Source organism: Leptinotarsa decemlineata, unplaced genomic scaffold, assembly GCF_025532065.1.
Source record: "Leptinotarsa decemlineata unplaced genomic scaffold, Ldec_3_MD MMD2_P_RNA_scaffold_14, whole genome shotgun sequence".
In the NCBI taxonomy this organism is placed as follows: domain Eukaryota; kingdom Metazoa; phylum Arthropoda; class Insecta; order Coleoptera; family Chrysomelidae; genus Leptinotarsa; species Leptinotarsa decemlineata.
Window position 1 is genome coordinate 7,260,462 of NW_027412528.1, and position 27,109 is coordinate 7,287,570.

General features: G+C 34.0%; 2 long non-coding RNA genes across 2 annotated transcripts; both read right to left on the bottom strand.

Moving 5' to 3' along the window:
• Nucleotides 1-1,361: 1,361 nt before the first annotated feature.
• Nucleotides 1,362-25,546, bottom strand: LOC141483238 (uncharacterized). Its single transcript, XR_012465973.1, has 3 exons — nt 25,323-25,546; nt 10,114-10,265; nt 1,362-1,556 (listed from the first exon to the last, which is right to left on the bottom strand). It is a non-coding gene; the product is annotated as an uncharacterized lncRNA (long non-coding RNA).
• Nucleotides 25,547-26,091: 545 nt separating this feature from the next.
• Nucleotides 26,092-26,907, bottom strand: LOC141483241 (uncharacterized). Its single transcript, XR_012465974.1, has 3 exons — nt 26,662-26,907; nt 26,506-26,598; nt 26,092-26,450 (listed from the first exon to the last, which is right to left on the bottom strand). It is a non-coding gene; the product is annotated as an uncharacterized lncRNA (long non-coding RNA).
• Nucleotides 26,908-27,109: the final 202 nt, after the last annotated feature.

The window sequence follows — 27,109 nt, forward strand, 5'->3', positions numbered from 1 at the left end:
TTGAAGACACATTTTACAATTTATATTTCAATTTTACAGGAACCAGTGTAATATTTCATTAGAGATATAAAATATGAACAGTACAACACTTCACATCTGCTTTCCAGAAAGAAATTAAGTAAATCTTGCGATTTGAAGACATATTTTTCAAATCATATTTCAGGATGACCCACATATTCAGTTTCATAAAACTCAATGTAAAATTTCATAAGAGATATAAAATATAAGCAGTACAATACTCCACATTTGCTTTCCTGAGAAAGTTCACCAAATAGCGATTTGAAGTCACATTCAACAAATTGCATTTCAGTTTTCCACCAATGTAGGATGAGAAATTTTATTTATTCTAATCAGACCGAATCCCCGAAAAACTACTCTTCAATATATACATACGGTCCTTACCCTATCAATTATATATAATAGATAAGTACTTTTTTATCATTCCCATATTGACTTCAATTTAAGAGCCACCGGTAGACAGCTGTTTCCGCCTATTGGGCATCGTCAGTACCGGGCAGGCGGTCCTCGATTGGAGACAAAATGAGAAAAAACCAAGAAAGTACTTTATAAAGATAGCTGCGTAAACGCGAGCGAAACATAAGTGGAACCACCTATTGGTGTGGCACATAGCTATTTTCATCAGCTATTTTTATCAAGTACTTTTCTGGTTTTTCACATTTTGTCTTCAATCGAGGACCGCCTGCCCGGTACTGACGATGCCCAATAGGCTGAAACAGCTGTCTACCGGTGGCTCTTAAATTAAAATCAATATGGGAATGATCAGAAAGTACTTATCTATTTATCTTTTTATTTTCATGGAATTATTTTCCAGCAGCTTGACTGCATTAACCTTTGTCGATTATATATATATATATCTGTTTAAAAAATCTGTCTGTTTAAAATCTATTTTTCCGTTACCCAGCTGTTAGACCACTACGAACGACAACCCTCAGCAGTCGAAACTTGTGCGAGCTAAAGATTAACGAGATCTTACCTTTTAACGTGTGATTCATAACATGTAAGTGGAACTTCTGGCTTCAAAAACTTATGGAAGCACATGTAAATAATGGGTAAGTTTTGCGTTTGGAAATTTCAGAATAATAACATTAGCTATACAAACAGGTATACTGTAATTAAGTTATACTAGTTGAACCCATGACAAATCATCTATCAATAACTTGTTTCTTACTACAGAATCGAAATGCACACATCGTAAAAACCCCTCCAACAACTCCCATAATAAAGGATATTAGGCATGTATTGGCTGTGACAATATTATTCCTCAAAGGAATATTATAAATCGATTCCTGATTCAATATTTGACCAATACCCTTCTTTATAGGATGTACTGACTTCCAAACAAATCCATGATATTTTATTTCAATTATTCACATGGAAAAATATGTGGCACTAAGATCGAGATAAAATATTTCCATCAATGAAAATAGAAATTACATTCTAAGTGGCTAATCTACAAACTACTGCAACCAGAAGTGTATCTCCATGTTGATGTTTCATTATAGGCCGACAATCTCATCAGTTCTTGTGCAGAAATTCTGAAAAAAAATAATAATTCAATTTTTTGCGTTTAAAGTCTTATATATATTTCTGAGTTTTCACTTCCCCCCTTCCCTAAAATAAAAATCGCAGATTAAACCTTTATGGAGGGAAATACTAAATTTGAATGAAAATATTGTTTTGACGCAGTACAGACAAAATAGATAAACTGTAATTTATCAACACACTTTTCATTGAAAATTTTTCCTAAATTATATATGAACATAGACTTTCACAGCCGGAATGATTGAACAGAACAAAATCCAGGCTAGTAGACCGTGATCGAATGGAACCTGAAGTAGTATCCAAGTCTGCAAGCCCGCATTTTGTTCGTTTCTAAATATTTCATAAAACAAGGATTCAATTATTTTCAAATCACTTTCGTTCCCATTATCAAACTGATAAAACACACTATAAAATCATAATTAGTTAAGAATTAGGCCAATTCAAAAACTTTCAATACTTGACAAATCATTTGTTTTTGTTTGGTTCTCCATAAGAACTTTGGTATAAAATTGAAAGGAGTATTAGTTTTTGGAGGAGAAAAGTTTTGGCTTGCTACTTCTCCATCTCTATAAAAAAAATATCTTGTGATATTATCCAGACATTTTTTTGTAGTTTAGAATATATAATTCAACATCTCTTTCCATCTGATTATAACTACCTCCATGATTGCATTCAGAAATCTTTTATTTATTTTTACAACACCAGAAAAAGAATCCACATGCGAAAATTCCAAAAGCTATTTGATGAGAAACAAAAACGATTTTTCTTGGATATGCATTTGTTGAAATGAATTCCACTCAAATTTCTCAGATTCGACAGCAATATTAAAATTATTTCCACAGATAAGGGTAATGCAACAAATGGATTCCAACGAATCCGAAAAAATATTGAGGCAATTGATTTCAGAGACAATATACAACCATGAATGTTTACAAAAAAAACTGAAAAGAAATCCAAGAATATCGGTAGAACAAAAGATATATGTACAGTGTCACCATTAAAGTGCGCACCATATGGGAAACATTTTTTTCGAAAAGTTTCAATGAAGTTTAACTTCGGCACTTGTTTGTGCTTTAAATTCAACTTAAAATGATGCGGCCAACTGCGACCCACTGACGTTCAGTGTTTGTCAAATTCAACTTATTTTTTGAAAAAAATTCAAAAAGTATATTTCTAGATCGAATTTAACAAAAAGTTGTGTCTACGGCAATTTTATATCCATATGCCAAATTTTACGCAACTAGGATAAAGTTAAAGTTTTGCTTATTTTTGACAGATATCCCCTTTATTTTAAAAAACAAGTTCAGTTAATTGTCATCAATTCAAGTATACATAACAATCTCATCATGGAGTTTAACTTTTCTGATACATTTTTACTCATACGTACATTTTTAGAGAGAAATTAAAAATTTGCTATAAAAATTTCAACATGACTGGTGCAAAGTTTCAATCACTTGGCTATTTTCTTAAACAAACCTTTGATTTCGAAAAAGCAGAGGCAACTAAAAAAAATGCAAATAATTTCGATAGAACTATTATTATTATTATTAATTTTAAACAACAATAATATTATAGAAAATACAAATGGGCACAAAAAATTACTTATTGATCTAAATGAGGTTGTCAAACACTTATAGTCTACATTTCAGTATGTCGTCCTCCACGTTCAGTACAAATTATGGTCCTTCTACTGATATCTGTAACTGCATTTTTATTAAATCGGGGATTTATATTTGCACAGCACTCGCGAATGGTATTTTCCAGATGTATGTCAGTAAATGGTCTACTCCGGTACACTTTTTGTTTCAGGTAACCCCACAAGAAAAAGTCTAAAGGCGTCAAGTCGGGTGATCTAGGTGGCCAATAATGTTTCCAGTTACGTCCAATAACTTTGCCTCTGAACATTTGTTGGAGGGACTGTTTTACAGCAACCAGGGTGCGCCATCAAGCTGATACCATAGGTCGTATTTATTATTTAAAGGCATATTATCTAAAACTTCACTAACCTCATTATTTAAAAGGTTGAGATTACCGACGGATGATAAATTTTCCCTAAAGAAAAATGGCCCAATTATTTGGTCGTTAAGTATCTCACACCATACATTAGTTTTAAAGGAATACTGATCACCACATTCAACTGTGAAATTGGGATTTTCTTGGGCCCACCATCGGCAATTTTGAGAACTTACCGTTCCATTTGAAGAGAACGTTACCTCATCTGTCCATAAAATGTTATATGGAAACTTTTCATTTTCTTCTTTTTCTCCTTGAAACCAGAATGAAAACCCCAAACGGACATCAAAATCTCGTCCTTTTAATGTGTTAATAAAGTTTTTTTAACACTTTCTCTCTTGTAATCGGTATTTATTATAATATCGGTTATGCTCGTTTGCCCGTGTTCAATAACTTTTAAACAAATGTTAACCTCCTCATCATATTTACTTGGAGTGTGCTTTTTCTTAAATTGATTTGCCAGTAGTATGCTGAACATTTTTTCCTGGATGCCGTTCATTAAAAGTGTTAGCTACTTGCCGGTATGGTGTATTCTCACCACATATTAAAACTATTTCTATTCTTTCCTGAAGAGACAACATTATTGCAACAATAATTGTTAAAAATTTGACAAGTAAATCAACAACTTGACACTACCATAGCATGCATTTTGTTTGTCAAGACCTACTTAAAAATTGTATTCAACGTGATTAAGCATCCTTACCGCCCTAGTCAGTGTTAATAAATAATCTGTAAATACTGAATATTGAAATTTTAATGTAATTTCAACTCTAGTAATTTTAATAATACTTATTGCAGTTTCTGAGTTGTGTCTGTTTTTTCAATATTGAAGGTACTGACGTTTGTTTAAGAAAATAGCCAAGTGATTGAAACTTTGCACCAGTCATGTTAAAATTTTTATAGCACATTTTTAATTTCTCTCTAAAAATGTCCGTATAAGTAAAAATTTATCAGAAAAGTTAAACTCCATGATGAGTTAGTTATGTATACATGAATTGATGACAATTAACCGAACTTGTTTTTTAAAATAAAGGGGATATCTGTCAAGAATAAGCAAAATGTTAACTTTATCCTAGTTGCATAAAATTGCCATAGACACAACTTTTTCAAGTAACTTTTTATTAAATTCGATCTAGAAATGCACTTTTTCAATTTTTTTCAAAAAAAAAGTTGAATTTGGCAAATACTGAATGTCAGTGGGTCGCAGTTGGCCTCATCATTTTAAGTTAAATTTAAAGCACAAACAAGTGCCGAAGTTAAACTTCATTGAAACTTTTCGAAAAAAAAGTTTCCCATATGGTGCGCACTTTAATGGTGACACTGTATAAAACTGTAGCCAAACACAAAAACTTTCTCACAAAAACAGAACGTACTCTACTCATTTCCCACATACCACCACAATTATATGGTTTACCAAAAAAAATAAACAAAATTGTCCTCTGAGAATAATGGTCAGTTCAATCGAATCTTCTCCAAATTTTTAAACCTTAGTCTGGAAATGGAAACAGCTTCTTTCTCTGATTTCATTACAAAACTCAATTAATTGAAATTTTCAAATGGAGATCTGGTGAGTCTCCATGTTGAGTTTATTTACCAATGTTCCGGTTGATAAAACTCTAAGAATCGTAAGAACTAAATCAGAAAATAAAAGTAATCTAAAAAAAAATTCAACAAAACTAAATGTGGAAACTAGCTTGAAGCTTCTGAAGTTATGTACTGATATATCATGTCTTTAGAGAAGAATATAATTTATACAGGAATAAGACAAACTCACAAAAACAGCAAAAAAGAACTACTCGAAAAAAATTATAGATACAAATGCGAATAGCTCAAAAGGGCTTTGGGAGTATGTTAATATTTGCGATAAAACTCCAAACGAAACCAAAATAGAAAAAATCAAACTAGAAAATGGAAAAATATTAGAGAGCAATAAACAAATCACTGATAGTTTCAATTGCCATTACAGTATGATAGGAAAAAAAAATTAGCTGACAGAATTTCAGTAACTCGCAATTTTAATGGATCTGAAAATACTCTGCAAGACACCATGTATCTTCGCGACACTGATGAAAATGAGGTTCATAAAGTAATCATGGAATTAAAACTTGAGAAATCACCAGGTCCCGATAACATTCATTCGGAAACACTGAAGGTTATATCTGATGAAATTAAAAAACCTCTGGCATAACGTCATTTCTAGCTCTCAGTTCGGATTCGGAGAAAGAAAGTCAACAGAAGATGCGATCTATTACCTTACAAGTAAAATTTATAATGCATTGGACAAAAAAAACCTGCCTTGTGTATCTTTGTCGACCTTTCAAAAGCATTTGATACGGTAATTCATGAAAAGCTTTTGAACAAACTAGAATGCTATGGAATAAGAGGAAATATTCGTAAACTCTTAGAAAATTATTTATCAGGTCACGAACAAAAAGTTGACATAGGTGGTACTCTCAGTGATCCTATAACCGTTACATATGGCGTACCTCAATTAACAGTACTGGGTCCTCTTATATTTATAATCTATATGAACAGAATTTCACACCTTGATACCAAAGGAAAAATAATAAGTTTTGATTATATGAATTTGATACTTCGGTGAATTTAAAAATAAAAGCTGAAACTGATTTTGGTAAAATATATAAGTATTAAGGTATAACAAATTAACTCTAGATTTAGATAAAACAAAGTACTTATCATCTACTTCTTATTCCAATCTCTTATCCAATACGGGTTCATTCCGATTCGGAAATAACTCAGAAATTCCAGAAGTAAACTCCATCAAATACTTAGGGATTGTGATAGACAAACATCTGAGATGGGATTTTCAAATTAAAAATATAGTAGGAAAACTGAAAGGTCTATTATTCAATTCAAATACTTGAAAGAATTTTTAGATGTAAATCATTTGAAAATATTATACTATGCTCTGTTACAGTCACATATATCTTACGGTATAATTGGCTGGGGAGGTGTTAACAACCGTCACTTGGAAATGCTCAATGTTATTCAGAAATGGATACTGAAAATTATCCTTGGAAGAAACGCTACATATTCCAGTGAAAAATTATTTAAAGAGGCCAATGTATTTGACGTAAGGCAGGCTTACTGCATCAACTTATTAGTTAATGTGAAAAACAAAAAATACAATCACACAATCTGCCGATCACAATTATAGTACCAGGAACAAACAAAACAAGATAGCTAGATCGGAAAAAGCAATTGGACAACGATGTTCAAATTATCTCGGACCTCGCCTACATAATATACTACTAGAGTTTATTAAAAAAAATTAGTAGTTCTATTATGTACAAAAAACTTATAAAAATTTGGACTCTGCCTTCCAAAAGGACATTGTTTCACAAAACAATACACACTCCTAGAAAAAGTAAACCTAGAGAAAATCCAACACAAAGAATCCAAAGATCCAACACAAAGAATTAACCCAAATACAGAAAAATTTACCTAAAGTACACGAAGTACTTGCACTGAGGCTATTGGACCGCATAAAAGGACAAACAACAGGTTGACACGTTCAGTTTGAGTAGAGACAGTACGACCAGCTGTCGAAAACGCTCGAAAACGCAGTCATGACTACAACCTCACAAATTGAACCGATTTATATATATATATATATATATATATATATATATATATATATATATATATATATTTTGAGCTTTCATGAATGAACATTATTATTATTATATTATATTATTATATTTTCCAGTTCAAAAAAGATTTTCATCAACATGAATTTGGAATAACATCCTTGTCACCGATTCTGAGTAAAATTGTCATGAAGCAACTTACCAGACTGGTCCAAAGATATGGTGGAGATAAGTTGATGATGTATTCACTATCTGGGACCATAACCCAGGTGATATCAACGTTTTCTTGAATTCTTTGGATCCAAGACAACCCATGATAAAACTTACATTGAAAAGGGAAGTTCGTAATCAACTTTTTGTCTCGATGTTATGATCAAAAATCGATAAATACTCTTTAAACGAGTTGTTTATCTAAAGAAAACTCGCTAGCGTCAGAAGGTATGGTTTAGATGTTCATATGATAGGGCAAAGACAGTTTTCAATTCTGTTCATAACATGAAATAGGGAATAAGTTTCATTGAAACAATGTAAATCACACAATAAAGTGTTACTTGGAATACTTCATGGATTTTCATCAATTATCTGCCAATTCCATGACATACCATTGATTTTATTATTCTTTTCCATAAATTCCATTAAGAAATCATTGGTATGGTTTGAAACAGTTTGCGAATTAACTTATGGAATGATCACCTACATCAATAGTATTGATTTCTGGTGTCGCCCAGGGTAGTGTCCTAGGGCTCTTTTAATTCATTCCCTACGTTTATAATATCAACTTTGTTGAGGACTGTGAGTTTTATATATGGAAAAGAAAAGAAAACGACTCCATGCGGAGTGAGTGAAAAGGATAAAATATTGTTGTAAATCATGCCCTATAGAAAACAACGTCGGCCGCCACTGGTAGCCATAAACCAATCGTAACTGATGTGCTAAGAGCGCGCAAAGTCCGACCGACTTTTCGCGAATGTTCGATGTTCGCTGCCGTTCTAGATGTGGCGAAAATAATGTCACCGGCATCCATAGAATTCGGATTTATTTTCTACGACCTTCGATTGCCTAATATAAACACAATCCACTTGCCCACCGAGATAGTCAAGTGGAAGTGACAGTGCGGTACGCGGAGCGATCTAATACGGCGATAGACATTTGAATAATAGTTGAAGTGTAAGTTAAGATGTCTTGTAGTATTAATAGTGAAATAAAGTTGAGTTTGATTATTGTTCAGTGTAGTGAATTATTAGTAAACCCACGGGGAAAACGTAAAATTTGGTGTCTGGAGTGGAATAATTGACTGAAAGTTTTCTGTTTTTATGGTGAAAACAAGAAGTGTCGATTGCGACGAGATGAAAAAACTTGAGAAAATGTTCGAGGCCTTGCAAGCGAGCCTGGCGGAAAATGAAAATCGCAACAGGGAAGAAGATGAACACAAAAGAGATGAAGATGGTAAATTACCACTAGGTATTCAGGAATAACAGGAAAAAAATAAGAGACTTGCTGGTGAATATTAAAAAAAAAAGGAAAAAGAGAGACTTGTTTTTTTGCTACTTTCATTTGTAACTAACGTTACTGCAGTTTCGTCCTATAAGGACATTCTCAAACTTATACATTAAACTAAAAATTATTGATTACACTACCCCTTATATAACACCACTGTAGGTAATAACAGAGGTACTTCACTCAATTAAGTACCTGCATTTTTGTTTACCTGTGAAAATTTCGGTACCCTAATTTGAAAACCGGTCAGTGAACTAAGTGGTGGAAACGGTTCAGAGCGTCTCTTCCATGTTTCCAGATGACGAAGGTGTCATCTACGTAAAGTAGCCACAAGGTCGGCTTCAATTCAAAAGTGTCTATCGCTTTTCCTTCAAACCGTTCCATGAAATAATTTGCTATCACTGGACTAAGTGGAATCCCCATCGCAATGCCATCTAGTTGCTCAAGTACCTGTACTTGTACCTGCACTTGTGCCTGTGCTTGTACCTGTACTTGAACCTGGAACATTAACAATCATGCTGCCTGTTGTCATTCTGTTCGTTATTCTCGAGTTCCTCAAAATGGGGTTCCATATTTGATTGAGGTTCACCGCCTCTTTTTTTCTGTTAAAATTATCCTTGTGTTTGTGGATCTCTATTGCTTCCCGTACCAGTCGCCTATGGTATCCCTGGTTGGGGGCAATTAGTTCTGTGTTTTCAAACAAAATTCTGTGGTGTCCTTCACTAAGCGCGTGTTCTGCCGCGAAAGTCTAAACCATTTTGTCAAAAACCTCTACGGGGAGGAAATTTGAAGATTATACAACCAACTGGATAAAGGCAGGAAACGTAAAACACACTTACTGGAAATATTGACAATTTCACGATAGTATATTCACATTTCCTACAAAAAATGCAGGTCCGCATTCGAATTTTAACCATATACCAACTCGAAATTAAATAGAACTCTATATTTACCTAAAATTTTTTAATTCGGGATACAAAAGTTGTATTATTATCTGAACTTTTTATTATTGATTTCAGGACCTTTAAGTTCAAGGGTGCATATTCCTTGAAACAATTTGATCTGACCAAGATAAGAATTCTGTTTGTCTGTTGACCAGCTTACTTGATCCAAGGAAATCACCAACCAAAATGAGTGTCTTTGTTAAAAACAAATTGTTTGTAGAATTTCAGAATGATGAAACAAATTGTTTGATTAGAATTAAAAGAGGCAATTTCACAGTACATTTCCCCATACATTTGAAAATTTTCCAAGATTCTTCAAAAATATGTCTTGTAGTCTGACTATATAACTCAGCACTTGAAGCTGTGCGGTTACATGGTTAGTTCCTCTTCATGTTTATAACTTAACCCATACCTCAGGAAAATGAATAGATTTGAATTCAATCTTCTAGTAAAATAGCTTACATGAATGACACATTGTCAGTTACCTTCTGTAATTGAAAATCTGGCAACGATTTCATTGATGGTCTAATTGACAACTATCCAATTACAACTAACTACGCTATGAAGCAATCCATTCAACCAACATCAAAATGTAAGCAGTGCACAGCTCAATCTTCAAATTTGTGAAGCCAGTTACCTGAAAAACAATAAGATTATTATGTCATAAAATGACAAAGTAGCTTGAAAGAATTGGCTCTAAAAACAAAAACTCTGCAAACAAATAGTTGATATTCATGGAAATATATAGTTATGTTTGATATATATATATATATATATATATATATATATATATATATATATATATATATATATATATATATATATATATATATTGGTCGGTCGGTAGCCAAGCGGTTCGGCGTGGGTGATTTGTTCACTCACTCGAATTGACTGACGTGTTGGTCGGTGGTTCAAGCCCTAGTCTGAACGATCGATCTTCACTTGCTATCGTCCAACCCGTGTTAGGAATCACACGTTAAAAGGTAAGACCTCGTTAATCCTTAGCTCGCACAAGTTTCGACTTCTGAGGTTTGTCGTTCGTAGGGGTGCGACAGCTGGTAAACGGAAAAACAGATTTTAAACAGATATATATATATATATATATATATATATATATATATATATATATATATATATATATATATATATAATCTAGAAAGGTTAATGCAGTCAAGCTGCTGGAAAATAATTCCATGAAAATCAACAAATAAATAGATAAGTACTTTTTAAACGGAAAAACAGATTTTAAACAGATATATATATATATATATATATATATATATATATATATATATATATATATAATCTAGAAAGGTTAATGCAGTCAAGCTGCTGGAAAATAATTCCATGAAAATCAACAAATAAATAGATAAGTACTTTTTAATCATTCCCATATTGATTTCAATTTAAGAGCCATCGGTGTAGACAGCTGTTTCAGCCTATTGGGCATCGTCAGTACCGGGCAGGTGGTCCTCGATTGAAGACAAAATGAGAAAAACCAAGAAAGTACTAGATTAAAAATAGCTGCGTAAACGCAAGCGAAACATAAGTACTTTCTTGGTTTTTCTCATTTTGTCTTCAATCGAGGACCGCCTGCTCGGTACTGACGATGCCCATATGCCCACTGGCCTATAGTTATCCAAGATATGACTATCATTTTTCTTGAGTATTGGAGTTATTATTGCAGTTTTGAAAATTTCTGGGAAGATTCCTAAGTTCAGATATTCATTTATAATATGACCTATCGGTTCTGCTAGTAGACATGCTTCATTTGAAGAATATACAGATATGCACTTCGTTTATGGGGAAACAGGAGAAATGCCAGAGCTACTGCTAAATTATATCAAAATAGATATCTTAACAGACGTCATCCACATGTCACTACTTTTTTCTACACCCGTACTCTAACAATACACTTATATGACCATAATCCGTTTCATAATGATATCCATTATGATACAGATTTTTCATAACGATACAGATTATCAACCAATAGAAACCCATAATTTTTCAATCAAGAATCCTGTTCCTTTGTTTGTCCTAGATTCTAACCTAAGTAACTAATTGCTTTATTTGTCAAAATCAGTTTTCACATTACCTACCTATATCATCAAAATGTCTAAAAACAGCGATATAGAAGGAATACCATCGACTCCTCCACACATATCGGAGAAAGCAGAAAATGCAACAAAAAATCTTTTACCCCAAAAATCTAAGAAAGTGTACGAAAAACTATATCAACGGTTTATGGACTGGAGAAATACAAATAATATTTCGACATTCTCGGAAAATGTTTTGATTGCCTATTTTCAAGAATTGATGGAAACTATGAAATCATCTAGTATATGGACACATTACTCAATAATAAAATCGTTGATAAACATCAACCATAATATAGACATTTCAAAATATAAGAAGCTACAAGCTTTATTAAAGCGAAAGTCCGAAGGATATGTTGGAAAAAAATCAAAAATATTTTCACCTGAACAATTGAAAACGTTTATCGACGAAGCACCCCATGAAATATACATATTTATAAAAGTAAGTACATATCTACCTAACATTATATTTTTAAATACTTATTTTGTCATAATTACTTTTTCTATTTGACATATGCATGATATATTTTATTAATTTCGCAAAACTTATTAAGGTACCTCGTGGCGTAGCGAGCTAAGGAGTTGACTTCGATCTTGACGGCTTTGCAAGACGCCGGTTCGAATCTTTTTATTGTCATTTTTTTTCATTTCTTTCTTTATTTTATAATTATTTTTATAGTTTTTCATTATTTATCGGGTTTAGAAAAAATAGCATATGCAACTCTCATGTAATGGTTATTAATACACTCGCATATACCATACGAAACTCGCCTTCGGCTCGTTTCGTATCCCGGTTAATGCTCGTGTCTTAATAACCATCATTACATGATCGTTGCATAATATACTATTATTGCTATGCATCGACGATTGCAGGAAACACGGTCCTTTAAATTCAGTAAACACCATTGTGGTACGAATAGAACAAGAGATAATGTTAGGCAACAACAAATTCTTGAACAATTAGCAGCAGATCCTTCTATGAGTACTTGGGCTATTTCGTATAGTTCACAAGTGTCACAGTCAACAGTATTGCACTGTATTGCAAAATAATATGCTTTCAGAAACAATAGTTTATAAGGTGAGACATAAGTTTTCATGAGAAAAAAAATTCTCGCCATGTGTTTTTGTATACGCATATCTCTGTTTAAGCCTTGGTATATTGGTGTATTCGATTCACTTCAACAATTTGAAAACTTTCGAACATGGTTTATACTATACAAGAGAGAATATCCATTGATGCTGCGTATTTTGAAAATGGACGATTTGCTAGAGCTACGGCTCGAATTTTCGACGAAATTCATCCAGAAAAAACCACATCATATCAATACGTGATTCAATTGATAATAATAATAATACCGTCTTTATTATCTTCTAATACATTCAAATCAAATTAATCATGTACAGTTCATTTATTATAATGAGACAAAAGGCGAAGTTCAATTTACATGATGACAAGTCATCATTCAATTGCTCTTCCACTCAACCTCAAAAATGTCGCCTAGTACGCAAAGGAATAAACAAAAAGGATTTTCAAATATCTTAAAATATTATGACTATTTATAGATTTGTAATAGGTAGGTAGCTATTGGGTCATTAATAGTTTGAAGATAATAAGAATCGTTTGAAATTGATATTAAAATGATTGAAGTCATCTCGTTTCATGGTCTCGGGAATGTCATTATAAATTGCACAGATCTGGTGGTAGCTGAAACTCCTTCTAAAGAACTCTGTGCGACAGGATGGCGGAGTTAGTCGGCCTTCATACCTTACATTAATATTATGCACATCAGTTCTAAAAATGATTTTCTGGTGTAAGTAAGACGGCACTTTACTATTAATTATTTTGTGAAACAAAGTTGCAGCATGTAACACTCTCCTGTCGTTCATATTTAACCAGCCGGTATCCTTCAGTTTATGTGATATTCTTTCTCTTCTTCTTATACCAAAAATTAACCGTAGGCAGGAATTCTGAACTTTTTGTATCTTTTTCTTGAATTGGTTGGTTAAACATGGACCATACAAAACATCAGCATAATTGAATATAGATAAAACTAATGATTCGCACAAATTAGCGCCTTCACCTTCATGGGTAGGAAATTTCGGTGTCCATATATAATTTTGAGCGAATAATATGCACGCCGAATAAACTGATTAATCTGGCTTTCGAATGTCAAGTCCTTATCTAAAATGATGCCCAGGCTTTTGGCTTCTAGGACAATCCCAAGTACATGATCATTTACTACTACTTTCAGATTTGCAAATATCATTTCTAGGGCCTTTTGGTCCGAAAACAATAACATTGGATTTACTACAATTTATATTTAAGCAGTGATCAGAAGCATTTTTCACAAATAATTTTAAGTCACTATTGATTTAAGTACACGCATTATCTATCATTTCAGGCGAGAAGCTATAATACAACTGGGTATCGTCTGCATACAAATGTATATTACAAAATTTTAAACATTTTGCAAGTTGAGATGTGTAGATAGCAAACAAAAGGGGTCCCAAAATAAAGCCCTGTGGCACTCCACATATCAACTTCAAATATTGTGAGCTGTTTCCTTCTATGGTAACCTTTTGTCGACGGTTGGTGAGATACGATCTGATTAGTGATATAGCATTTTTAGAGAGTCCTATACAGCCAAGAATTAATAACATTAAATCGAAGTTAATAGTATCGAACGCTCTACTGAAATCAAGAAGTACCAATACTGTATTATTTTTTTTGTCACGTGCTCTTATAATATCGTCCACTATACGCAACAAAGCAGTTGTACAACTATGTCCTTTACGAAATCCGGATTGAGTTATTGGAAGTATAGAGAAATTGTCAATGTGTTCTTTCAACTGAACTTCAATAGCTCTTTCAAGAACTTTTGACAAAGTTGGTAATAAACTAATGGCGCGTAGGTCTTTGTATTCTGATGGATTATTTTTTTTTTGGAACAACTTTTACAATTGCTTTCTTCCATACCATGGGAAAAATATTATTTTTCAGACAAAAATTCACAATATGTGTTACATATGGAATTATATGTGGACAGCACATTTTTATGAGTTTTATATTCAGTAAATCATATCTCATTTCATTTGTTTTTATATTAGAAATTGTTTCAAAAACGAACATATCATGTACTTCTTGAAATTTAAAGTTAAATTCTATCAATTTATTGTCAGTATAGAAGGAGGTGAGTTCGGGGGGTGGTTCATTAATAGGAATTGAGTTAACAAAAAAATCATTTAACTGCGAAGGATTCTTCAAATTCTCTGGAATGCTGTAAATTTTATTTGGTATGAACTCATTAGATTTTATGGCTTTCCAGAGATCTTTGTTGTTTTTTTTTGTTGAGCTCTGAAATAAAATATGCCTTCTTTTCTCTCTTGATCGCCTGATTTGTGACGTTCCGCATGTCCTTATAGAACTGAAAATGAATTTCTGATTCAGTTCTTTTGAATCTTCTGAAAGCTTTATCCCTTATTAACATCATCTCTTTTATTGTTCCAGTTAGCCAAGGGGATCGCTTCTTAGTTATTCTTGATGTTTTCAAGGGAGCATGTCTATCGAAAAGATTGGTCAAACAGTTAACTAAAAAAGTTATTTTTTCATCAGCTCCTTCCTGATCAAATATATTGAAAAAAGGAATACAGTAGTGGTCTCTCTTGAAATCATCTTCATTGAAATATTTGAAATCCCTAAATTCATGAATTTTAAACTTATCTTCATCAGTCCTAATCTTTACTTTACAGGAAACGAGCATATGATCTGAAACTCCATTAGTGTCAATGATATCTTTGTCAAGAACCCATTCAGCTTTAGTTATAATTACATGATGAATAAGTTCATGAGTCAGGATCAGTGCTGAATAAAACATGAACGAAAGAAGCCTATGAGAAATGAAGGGGTTGCTGTTGCAGTTGTAGGACATGCACGATGGACAACATTCACATTTTGTTGCACCTGTACGTCAATTTTTAGATGACAATTTCACAGGGAGATTTTATATTACACAGTCAAATTCTATTCATGATATACGCAGGAGAATTGTTGTGGAGTACAGTATTTGGGATGGATTTCTCTTCAAAATGACGCATCACAAGTATAGTAAATCCATTAAAAATTCTGAAGTAGTGGGTGTTGAGGATGAGAAGGTTAACAACACAGTGATTAAGTGTTCCCCCTTGAAATAAAAATCGATGGGTCCGAGCGGTTATCAGTTTTTTTCACGAGTTCGCAGATTAGGGGCAAGTTTTAGCAGGGACAAACTGTATAACTTGTAACCGTTTTTGGCGACAATAAAATTTACTCAACTTGAGTTTCATTGTTAGGTAATGAGAAAATATAACCGTTTAGTGCGACTCCGGTTTCAACGACCAACTGCTTATCGCGACAATTTTTTACAATATGTATGTTTAATGCCAATGTTTTGAAATGGAACCTAGTAAGGACTTCTACTCATGTTAATGGACCTTTGCTACAAAAGAAAGCAAACTTTTTTGCTCGACAGTTAGACATGCAAAAAGTGATACGATTGCTGGCAAGTCTTTGTCGTTCAACAGAGTGATGTAATCGATTGGTTAGAAAAAGTTGGGCCTACTCTACGTGCGCAATTTAGAGATGATGAAGTTTTCAATGCAGATAAAACCGGGCTGTTATATAAATTAACACCGGACAAGACTTTGAAATTTAAAGGTAAAAATGTAAAGGAGGAAAATTATCAAAGGAGAGAATAACTGTGATGGTGACAGCCAACATGAGTGGCACAGTAAAAAAAAATTCGGAAATCGGCAAATCTCAACGTCCCCGGTGTGTTAAAAATGTACGGCATTTTCCAGTGGATTGTGAAAGCAATCGATGAGACTGGATGACGGCTGACATTTTTACCAAATGGGAACGCGCATGGGAGCATGAACTTACGAAAAAGAACAAGAAAATCCTGCTGTTAGTTGAAAATTGTCCAGCACATCCCCATATTGCATACTTGAAAAGCATAACCCTGGTGCCTCTGCCTCCAAACACGACATCGGTGTTGCAACCCGTGGATCAAGGCATTATTCAAGCTTTGAAAGCACATTTTCGTAAAAACCTTGTCCTGAAAATAATCCAGTTTCTAGACGACTGCGGAAGCAGTAGTGTTGAACACCCCAAGATCACTGTTCTTGATGCTATTCTAATGATTCGAAACGCCTGGAACCAACTCAAGCAAGGGACAATTTTTAACTGTTACAAACACGCAGGTTTAACTTCAAAATCAGATGATTTTGAAGAAGACGACATACCGGTAAGCATTTGGGAGAGGGCTATTGAGAGCATGTCAATGATGCTGTCGCCATTTATGAAGAACCATCTGCTGTAAACATTGTGGAAAATACCATCGCCAACGACACAAATAGAAAAGATAGCGACGGTGATGATGACGAACCAGAGGAGATTTATCCCACCTTCAAGGCGTGACAAAAGCTCTAAAGGCTACGGAAACGCTGAGTGTTTTTGTTCAGACTAACTTTGATGATGATGAAAACAATGATGTCACGAATTCAAAATGATGTCACGAATTCACAATGCTGTACGAAGTTCTTACCACAGAACAAAAGTTTGTCAAAAACAAACTCAAATAACAGACTTTCTGGAGTTAGTAACACAGTTTCTTCGTGCATTGCGAGTGTGTAATTTACCTTTTTGTATTACAGTCCATTATGTAGGTACCTATGTTTGTAATTTGGAATATTTAAAAACTACTAAAATACAGCATATGTGCATTTTGCATTTATAATACTAGATGTTGCCCGTGGCTTTGCCCGCTTAGAATTTGATTTGTCACCCTAAGTTTCGTGACAGACCATTTTAAACAAAAATGTAAATAAAATGTTGTGGTCTGGCTGTGGTCTGCAGGTGTCTACGGCTGCGGTAGACATTTTCAAAGGCAAGGTGGTAACGATTGCAATATCCCAGCTGGTGCTCTGGTTCTTGTTCCTATTGTATCCAACGCATCAACTACTATTTCTGTACCGAGCGCTCTATTTATATCGTTCTTAATTATATTACCTGTGTGTGTACCTCTAAGGACAGATAGCCAACTTTTATTAATATTCATTGTTTCTTGGGTAGTCATTTTGGGTACTGTCGAGTATTACTGTGTCTTCGAATGAGATAATGTGGGTACCTCTTTTTTGAGAGCATATTCTGCCACAGGCGACTTGTCGGTTTGTCCGAGACGAGAGTTTCTATTGTGTTCGGAGAGATGGGTCTCTATACTTCGTTTCTTGGTTACGATGTAGACCGAACCGTAGCTGGGGTTGGACAGGTAGTTACATTTTCAGAATACAAGTTGTTCATGGTTTTTGTACTTTTCTAAAAATAGAACAGCTTCCTATAAATGAACCATCTTGAATGTTTCGGAGATTAGAGCCACACCTATATTTGTGGTATTACCTTTTCCAAAAATCAATCAACAAATACAGGGTTTTGAATTAATCCTGAAAAAAGTTATTTTTTCTTGTGTCTCTCTCTATGAAACACGCTGTATAAAAAGGTATACCGTGCAATATTTTTTCTTCAAAATACTATATCGAGGAGAACCTTTCGAAAATACGCTTTCCTGACGTCACTGACGTCACAGAAAAAAACTGAAAATTTGCGAAAACTACAGCCATAAATTTGTGAATCATCTTGTAAATATAAACATTTTTAATCCTACGTAGTCACTTATTCATTAGGAGAACAAGCAGTAAACATCCATATGAAACAGAAAACCAATCCAACTGTGCATCAAAAAACAATAAATCTGAAAAACTGGTCAATTTTCGAATTGCAATGTCGAAGTCAATTTTCGATGGGTTCAGGTTGGGCCGTTGGGCCCACTGACACTTTTGATTACTAGGTCCAGTACAAAAACATACCAAACTTTCAGGTAATTTGACTCGTCACCACTTTACACAACAAAAGTGCAGAGTTCTTTTAGTCTGTGGCATAGTTCGGATTTAGAGTCCTTGAATAAATTAATTCATGATGTTAATGTAATTAGAAATTAATGTAACTCAAATCAATCAATCAATCAAACTGTACTTTATTGTCCAAGAATAATTATTCTTATTGACAAAGTGAGTAGATAACAATGAAGTGGATATCCACTGTGTCCAATACATATGAGAGACAAAAAATATGAAAGTATAAAATGTATAGATGTATAATTATATATATATATATATATATATATATATATATATATATATATATATATATATATATATATATATATATAAACTCGAAGATTCTCACGGATAAAGTATGATGAGCTGTTTTCTCGGGTTTCGCTCCGTGTTCTGTGTATTTTCTCCCCATAAGGATTATTTTCACAACGTTTCGGCAAAGTCTCATTTGCCATCTTCTGGTGATGTCTGGTTTTTTCAACTAGTTGAATAGATTATTTGAGTTACACCAAGATTCGATTTCGCTGAGTTCATTGGAAATAACTGTTTTTAGAACAAAGACCAATATTATCGCTTTCAAAAGACAGATTGAAAATAATTCACTAGGAGAAGCGTCAAGTGAGAATAGAATAATATTTATTCGTCATTAAAAACATTACACACATAATATATAACATTTTATCAGACTAGTCAAATCAGTTGAATATAGTTGATTTAATAATAAAATTATTAAGATAAAATCTAAAAGCTGGCAATGTTAAATGTGTTGTATAAATTCCTCATATAGTTGATGTGAAGATAAAATAATAAAATTGTAAAGATAAAATAATAAAAATTCCAAAAGCTTCAATGTTAAATAATAAAATTCTAAAGTTGACAATGTTGAAAGTTTATAAATTCCTCAACAGAATAAAATGCATTTGATAAAAGATAATTTGTAAAAGCTGTCCTAAATCTATTGAAGTTGTCTATATTTCCCAATATTTTTGTTGCTTTGTTAAAACAGACGTGATACAAAATTCCTGGGGTTACACATTGATAGCAGACTAAAATTAGATAATCAAAAAATCGGGATTCTTGTCGACCATTATTTATTAGGTATAAAATTATGACAGTAGCAGCATTAATTGAAACTGCATGACTGATAGGAAAACACATCAACAGCTTTGAATCCATCCTAACAAATCATAGAACTCGTTAGGCAGAAAATATTAGATTATCTATTCCTACCTCAAATCTTGTCAAAGACTCTCCTATACAGAGTGTTTCAAATTCGATCCTCGGAAACTATGTTCAAGTTATTGGATAAAAATCTCACCGAGTTTGGTTCATTTGGAAAGTCAAGGAAAAATACGGTCATTTTGTGATAGTGTAATTACTCTGGTCTGATGTAGCATTTGCTATGATGTACCGTCATTAATTATTTTCGGACTAATTTATGTTTTCATACATGCTAGTTTCAAATTATTTAGGTTTATCTTCTGGCTGATATGTGTTTTGTTATGTGTGTTTTTTTGTAACTACTGACATAAAATACACTTTGTCAATAAGAATTTTTGTTCTTCAAACAATTAAGAATACTTCTCTCTCTATTCTTTCAGAAATAGCTGAAGAGATCAAGTGTGACTTTCACTAAAATATTGTGGTAAACTTCAGACCTATTTAGTGTTTGATTTATTTCAATCAGCAAGTGAATAAACAAGTAATACCGATTCATTGAAAAAAATTACTATAATGAGTTTAGCTGAAACATTTATAATTTATGAAAATGATTTTATCATTAATCGAAGAAAGGCAAATGAATGATAATTTTTTTCTGTTAGAAAATCTGGAAAAATACTACACACTGAATAAGTAAGTGAGATGACATCTCCCCTTATGAAGACGTCATTTGTCGGATAGACAGCAGACTGAATCCATGAATATCAAAGATAAAAGAAGCCACCCAAGGCAGTCAAGTTACGAAATTCAGCTTCAACATTCAACTGCAGAACAAGATTCTTCCTAGTTCCCTTCGAGGCAACTGGTTGAAATCGTCCAAAAACAAAGTATTCATGGTCCAACACCAGACGTTGCAATTTCAACCCGCATGGATATCAGTGGTGTTGAGAGTGAAACACGAATTCACTTCTGGACCAGGGCCGGCCCGCCCTTATAGGCAAACTAGGCAACTGCCTAGGGCGCTCGTATTTGGGGGGCGGCATAGCAATGCGAGCGGCTTCACCACTGAGCACGCGGATCGATCAAAAAAATGGTTCAATCAATCGAATCGTACGTGCGGCGCGACGCGCATCGCAACTCGCGGAGCGCGCCACCGCCGCCCCCTACGCATGCCATCACCGCCAGGCGCCAGTCGCCGCCGCGCACTCTTAACTATCTCATGTGTTCTCCGTCAACTCTATGCGCTAAGTGAATTCCTCGGACTCTCATTGTGAATAATAATAATTGCAATCACCTACAGGCTACAAGTAAGTAATTCGTGAAGGTATTATTTTATTTAGAATAATAATTAAGTTTTTATTAATATAATTTATGTCTAATGTCCATACAGTAGGCATGCATTTTTCGAGTGTAATGACATCTGAAAAATGTATTCGCTTAGCGAGTATTATGAAATCTTTAGATCCTACATCTTGAGTGGAGAGAGTTTAAATTGAACCTACTTAGATGGGTTACACACGTTATCACACGTACCACTTCCAAAAAGTGCAGTGCTTAAATGAAACGGACGGTGTAGTCGGGGTGGGTTTTTTTAATTAAATGCGCTTTCGTATCACGGTAAAAAATTTTATTTTTCGCTTAACACAAGTAACATAACTGTAGGTACTTCAAAACTCTCCATTACTCTTACGTCAATCTCTCAGCCAATCACAGATTGGTTATGGCCGGCGCGTTTCGGATACGCGCTACGGTGAATAACGCGTAGGCGGGACACCTCGGCCTTTGCGCTCATGGCGCCTAGATGTATCCGCTATAACGGATAATTGTTGAAACTGATATTACACAAATGTCTTTTTTTTCTGTTCCAGTCATTTCTTGAGACATGGCAAATGACAAAAAAAATGTCTGAAGCACAATTTCGTAAGAGAAAATTAGAGAAACAATTATCGTTAGCAAAGCAAGCAGACTCGTTCAAGAAGTATCTTCGTCCAAATCTTCAAGAACCGCAACCATCAGGCAGCAATACAAATGATGATATGAAAGAAGACATAACCAATCCCACCACAGGAAGCTGTACTACAGAAGGTCCCGCTTTATTTTCAGCAAAAGAAAATACTCCACAACAGCGTGAAATAACCAAACAACCACAACCATGCAAAAGTACAAATGATGATATGGGAGAAGACACTAATAATCCTCCCACAGAAAGTTGTCTCATTTTAAACTTCAGTGACCCTGCAACATGGGATGTCTCTACTGATCATCTGCGGCAAATCCTCGTCAAACACGGGCCAGATCAAGTGAAAAATATCGAGTTCCCATTAGATAACCAGCGAAGAGTTATAAGAGAAAACTAGTCAATGGTGAACGTGTGCCTCGTTCATGGCTGCAATATTCAGCTTCAAAGGATTCTGTGTTCTGTTTCTGTTGTAAGCTATTTTCTACAGATGAAAAATCCGCTCTATGCAACAAAGGTGCGAATGACTGGAAGAATATTTCATATATATTATCAAATCACGAGAAAAGTAGTAGCCATTTAGCAAACTACCAACAGTGGAAAGAGTTAGAGCTTCGGTTGAGGACTAATAAAACAATCGATGAGGAAAATTTACGTTTGATAAGGGACGAGGAAAAATACTGGCAACAGGTTCTCGAAAGGTTGATTGCTTTAGTGAGAGTTCTAGGAAGTCAAAACTTACCTTTTCGTGGAACGCATGATAAACTATTTACTCCTGGCAATGGAATTTTTTTGAAAATGGTTGAATATCTAGCTTTATTTGATCCTATAATGAATGAACATCTTAGAAAAGCGAGTAACAAAGATATTCATGTTCATTACCTCGGAAAAAATATCCAAAATGAACTGATCAGTGTTTTGGCTAAAGCTGTCCAGGAAAAAATACTGGCGTATATTAACTCAGCTAAATATTATTCAATAATTCTAGATTGTACACCTGACGTTAGTCATGTTGAACAAATGACCATCATCGTTCGAATTGTCAAATTGATTACTGATGAACGTAAATGTGAAATCAAAGAATATTTTTTAGGATTTGTCCCTCTTTCAGACACCACCGGTGCTGGCTTAACTGAAAAAATTCTTGATCAGTTAAATGAGATGTCTCTCTCATTAGAAAATTTACGTGGGCAAGGGTATGACAACGGAAGTAACATGAAAGGTAAGCACAGTGGTGTTCAAAAAAGGATTTTAGATATAAATCCACGTGCTTTTTTTGTACCCTGCAGTTCACACACGCTAAATCTTGTTGTGAATGATGCTGCAAAATGTTGTCTGGCAGCGACATCCTTTTTCAACTTGGTCGAAAAAATATATGTATATTTCTCTGCCTCAACCCATCGTTGGGAAGTCCTATTGCGTCATGTGCCTAGTTTGACACTGAAACCATTGAGCGATACAAGATGGGAAAGTAGGATTGATGCATTGCGTCCATTACGTTACCAATTAGCTGATGTGCATGATGCACTTGTGGACGTTTATGAAGATCATACTCTGATTGGTGCATCTGGAAATCAAACTCGAATTGAGGCTCAGTCTATTGCTAAAAAAATTGCGGATTTTAAGGTTGCTTCACTTGTCGTGTGGTATAATATTTTGTTCGAAATTAATTTGACTAGCAAAGTTCTTCAATCCCAGGAATCTAACCTCAATACCGTTACAAATGCTCTTCTAAAAACGAAAACATTTCTTGAAAGCTGCAGAAGTGATTTGGGATTAGAAAAAATGCTAGTAGAAGCTAAAGAAATATCAGAAGAAATGAATATTGAAGCATCATTCGCATCAGAAACGAAGCCAGTGCGCCTAAGAAAAAAGAAAAGACAGTTAAGCTATGAAGCGGAAGATGAGCCAATATGTGAAAGCGAAAGACCAGTTCAAAATAAATTTTTATTTTGCTGTGCTAGATACCGCAGTAAATTCAGTTGATGAGAGATTTAATCAGCTAAAAAATATTAGTCATGTGTTTGGATTTCTCTACAACGTTCATGAGATGCAAAATAAAACTTCCAAAGTTGTTCTGGAACACTGCATACAGTTGGAAGAATCTCTTAGTGATGGAAACTCTGAGGATGTTGATGCAACTGAGTTATGCAGTGAATTACAAGCTATTGCAAGAAGAGTACCAAATAACACTGCGCCACAAGACGTTTTAAATTATATTTGTGCAAATGGGCTTCTAGATAGCGTACCTAATTTAGTAACAGCAATAAGGGTATTGCTCACACTTCCCGTGTCTGTGGCCAGTGGAGAGCGCAGTTTTTCTAAACTTAAACTGATTAAAACATATCTACGGTCCACAATGACTCAAGAAAGGCTTGTGGGGTTATCGACTCTATCTATAGAGCAAGAAATTGCTGAAACAATTGATTTAAAAGAAATGGTTTCTACATTTGCAAGAATGAAGACAAGAAAAATTCATTTTTTATAAATTAATGTCTACAGCCTAGCAACAGAATCATGTCACAAGACTATGCTCTAATTATTTGATTAAAAAATACACTTATAATCTGCTTTGCTTTAATTACCTGAACCCATGCCAGTACCTAGTATAAATATTTTTTGATCTTTGAATATGCTATATCCGGGTTATTCAAAAGTACAGAATTCGCAGTTTTGTTTGTGCGGAGTTTTGTTTTGTCACTCTTTAATAGGTGTACCTAGTATTTTTTTTGTTCTGTTTTTTATGGGCGTCGTTCCAATGTTTTGCCTAGGGCGCCAAGTTTCGTTGAGCCGGCGCTGTTCTGGACTCAACTCTCCTTGAAAGACAAACCTGAATAAGTAAAGGCGATTTCATCTCCCTTTCCATTCACAAATGGTTTGTTTTTGGACTCAGGTTTCAACTAGTTACCTTACAATGAAAGACGGAAAACAAATCCTATTCAACGATCAATGTCAAAGCTTTCATTTACAAGTGACCGACTTGAGTATTTTTTATTTTATTTCAGTCTAGGAATTTTTATTTGTTCCTCGAACTATCACTATCATTATCATTATCTTATGTACAAATGTATACTTTTATACTCTTGGAACAATGAATTTGTATTAGATGAGCTATAACTTAAAGGCTGCTGAGCTAAAAAGACAAATCAAATCTTTAAAAAATTAGTGAAATATTACAGTTTCTCTTGAAAACAAAAAGTTGGTATTGAAAAAGATAAAGTATAACCAATGGATAATTTTCGATTTCCAATAGCACATCTTTCCAAATATTCTTTGGAGAATATTTTAAAAAATGGGAAAGTAATCCATAAATATCGTTATTGGTATGATTGTGCAAGAACACATTTTGGAGGGTTCCTTTAGAAGTTAATGAGAAATGAATACAATGCAATTCAAACTTTGTCCTCTTGTTACAGGAACATGTTTTTAATAATATTGACAATGTGTTATTCCTAAATCATTTCAAGAAAGCTTTGTATTACGTTGCCGCCTTCTGTATTCAAATTAAATACAATCTCTAGTTACTGAAAAAAATACCCCATCTTACCTTTGGGTAAAACTCCATTCCATTTCACATAAGAACTTCTGATCTTCCAGAAGAAGCAGAAATACCAGCCCATATACGTAATCTATTTCCATTTATAGAAAAAAAATAAAGAATGAGAATCTTAAATATGAAATTTTCTTTCACAGAAAGTCAAAAACAAAAATGTCTGCAATCCAATAATATACATGCATAAGTAGCAGAGTAGCACGGCACATGGCACAGACCCAGTGTTACCAATGTCAAATATAAAAATTATCCCACTAGTATCATGAAATTATCCGCAATTCTCCCCCTAGTAGAATGACATTATCCGCAAATATCCCCTTCAACTTTTCCCAAATAAAACGCGCCAATTTCGAAAATTGTGCCTATCTATAGGTTCTTTTGATTGCTTCAAGGTGTAGTGTGGTAACCTGAGGTGTTCTGTGGTGAGGTGTAGTGTAATTCACACCAGATTTTGAATCAACTGCAGATTAGTGCAGATACAACAAAGGATGGCTCATGGTATATTGGACAAATTTAGCGATCATTTGACATCACCACTGTAACCTGTCACCAGGCCTGTCTATACTTTTTGACAGCGGTTTTTCTTCCTGTTGGTGAAATTTTTTGTCGTGCCTGTATTTGGTGAATAATTTGACTTTCCGTTCAATGCTTTTCTAGTGCCATCATAGAAAAATGGACCATCCTTTCTAGTGCATAATCGTTGAATCCAATCAGCATACGAATACCACAATCGAGTGTAATTTACACCACATGTAGGAAAGTGCTACACTTAGTACACTTCGATGCAATCGAAAGAACCGTATATTCATGTAAATAAAAGTGTACGAAATACGTAAATAAAAACTTCTTTATAAGTTTCAACTTGAAATAAATCTTTTAATATCACTTTGGTTTTAGCAAACGAAAACATAATTCTTAACTAAGAAATAAAAACAAAAATTCAGCCAGTCTTAAACTCAAAATAGATACATTTTAACGCAGATAGTAACAAATTTACTTACAACAGGACAAAACAAAAACTTTTTTGTCAATCTTCAACTTAAAATATGTAATAGTTAATATTATAAACTCTGAATCGGAGTCGTAAGATGATGATGCAGATGATGTGTTCTTGTTCTTAGTCTAAAACATTTCAGTTTGATACGTTTAAAACTTTTTATAGCCTTTACCTTCTTACATTCATCTCTTGTCTATTACCATCACCATCAGGATCTTCTTGAGAAGTGATTGTTTGTATTTGGTCTAGATCATTATATTTCTTCGAATCAGACTGAAATATGCAAAAACAAAAAGGCTGGATATTTTTAAAATTAATTTGCAAAGTAAAATCTACCTTATGCAGCCACCTATCCATTATATTTTGACTTCAATCAAACACAGTTTCAGTGATATTCACCTATAACGAGCTCCTTTGAAACAATTCAATCTATAAGGAACTAGGAGTTCGATTTTATTAAGATTGATCCAAAATTCACAATAAATTAACTTACTTCAATTTATTTAAAAGTAGACAACATATTTTCCCGCCTTTCCGGTATTTATTTTACAGATCGACAGTTGACAGTTGGACTAGTTGGAGTGAGATGAGTTGAGTTAGATCACAAAACAGTCAAAACACAGAACATTTAGTAATTTTCACGGTGCTCCTCGGCGCGCTAGACAAATTTTAAAGAGCTCATGCGCGCATGTGAAGTTGCTCTGAATGCGTTCAGGATTAGTTCCGCTACTACGAAAATGTCCGAAAATTATCCGCAAAATTTCAGGATCCCCAAGTACTCGAA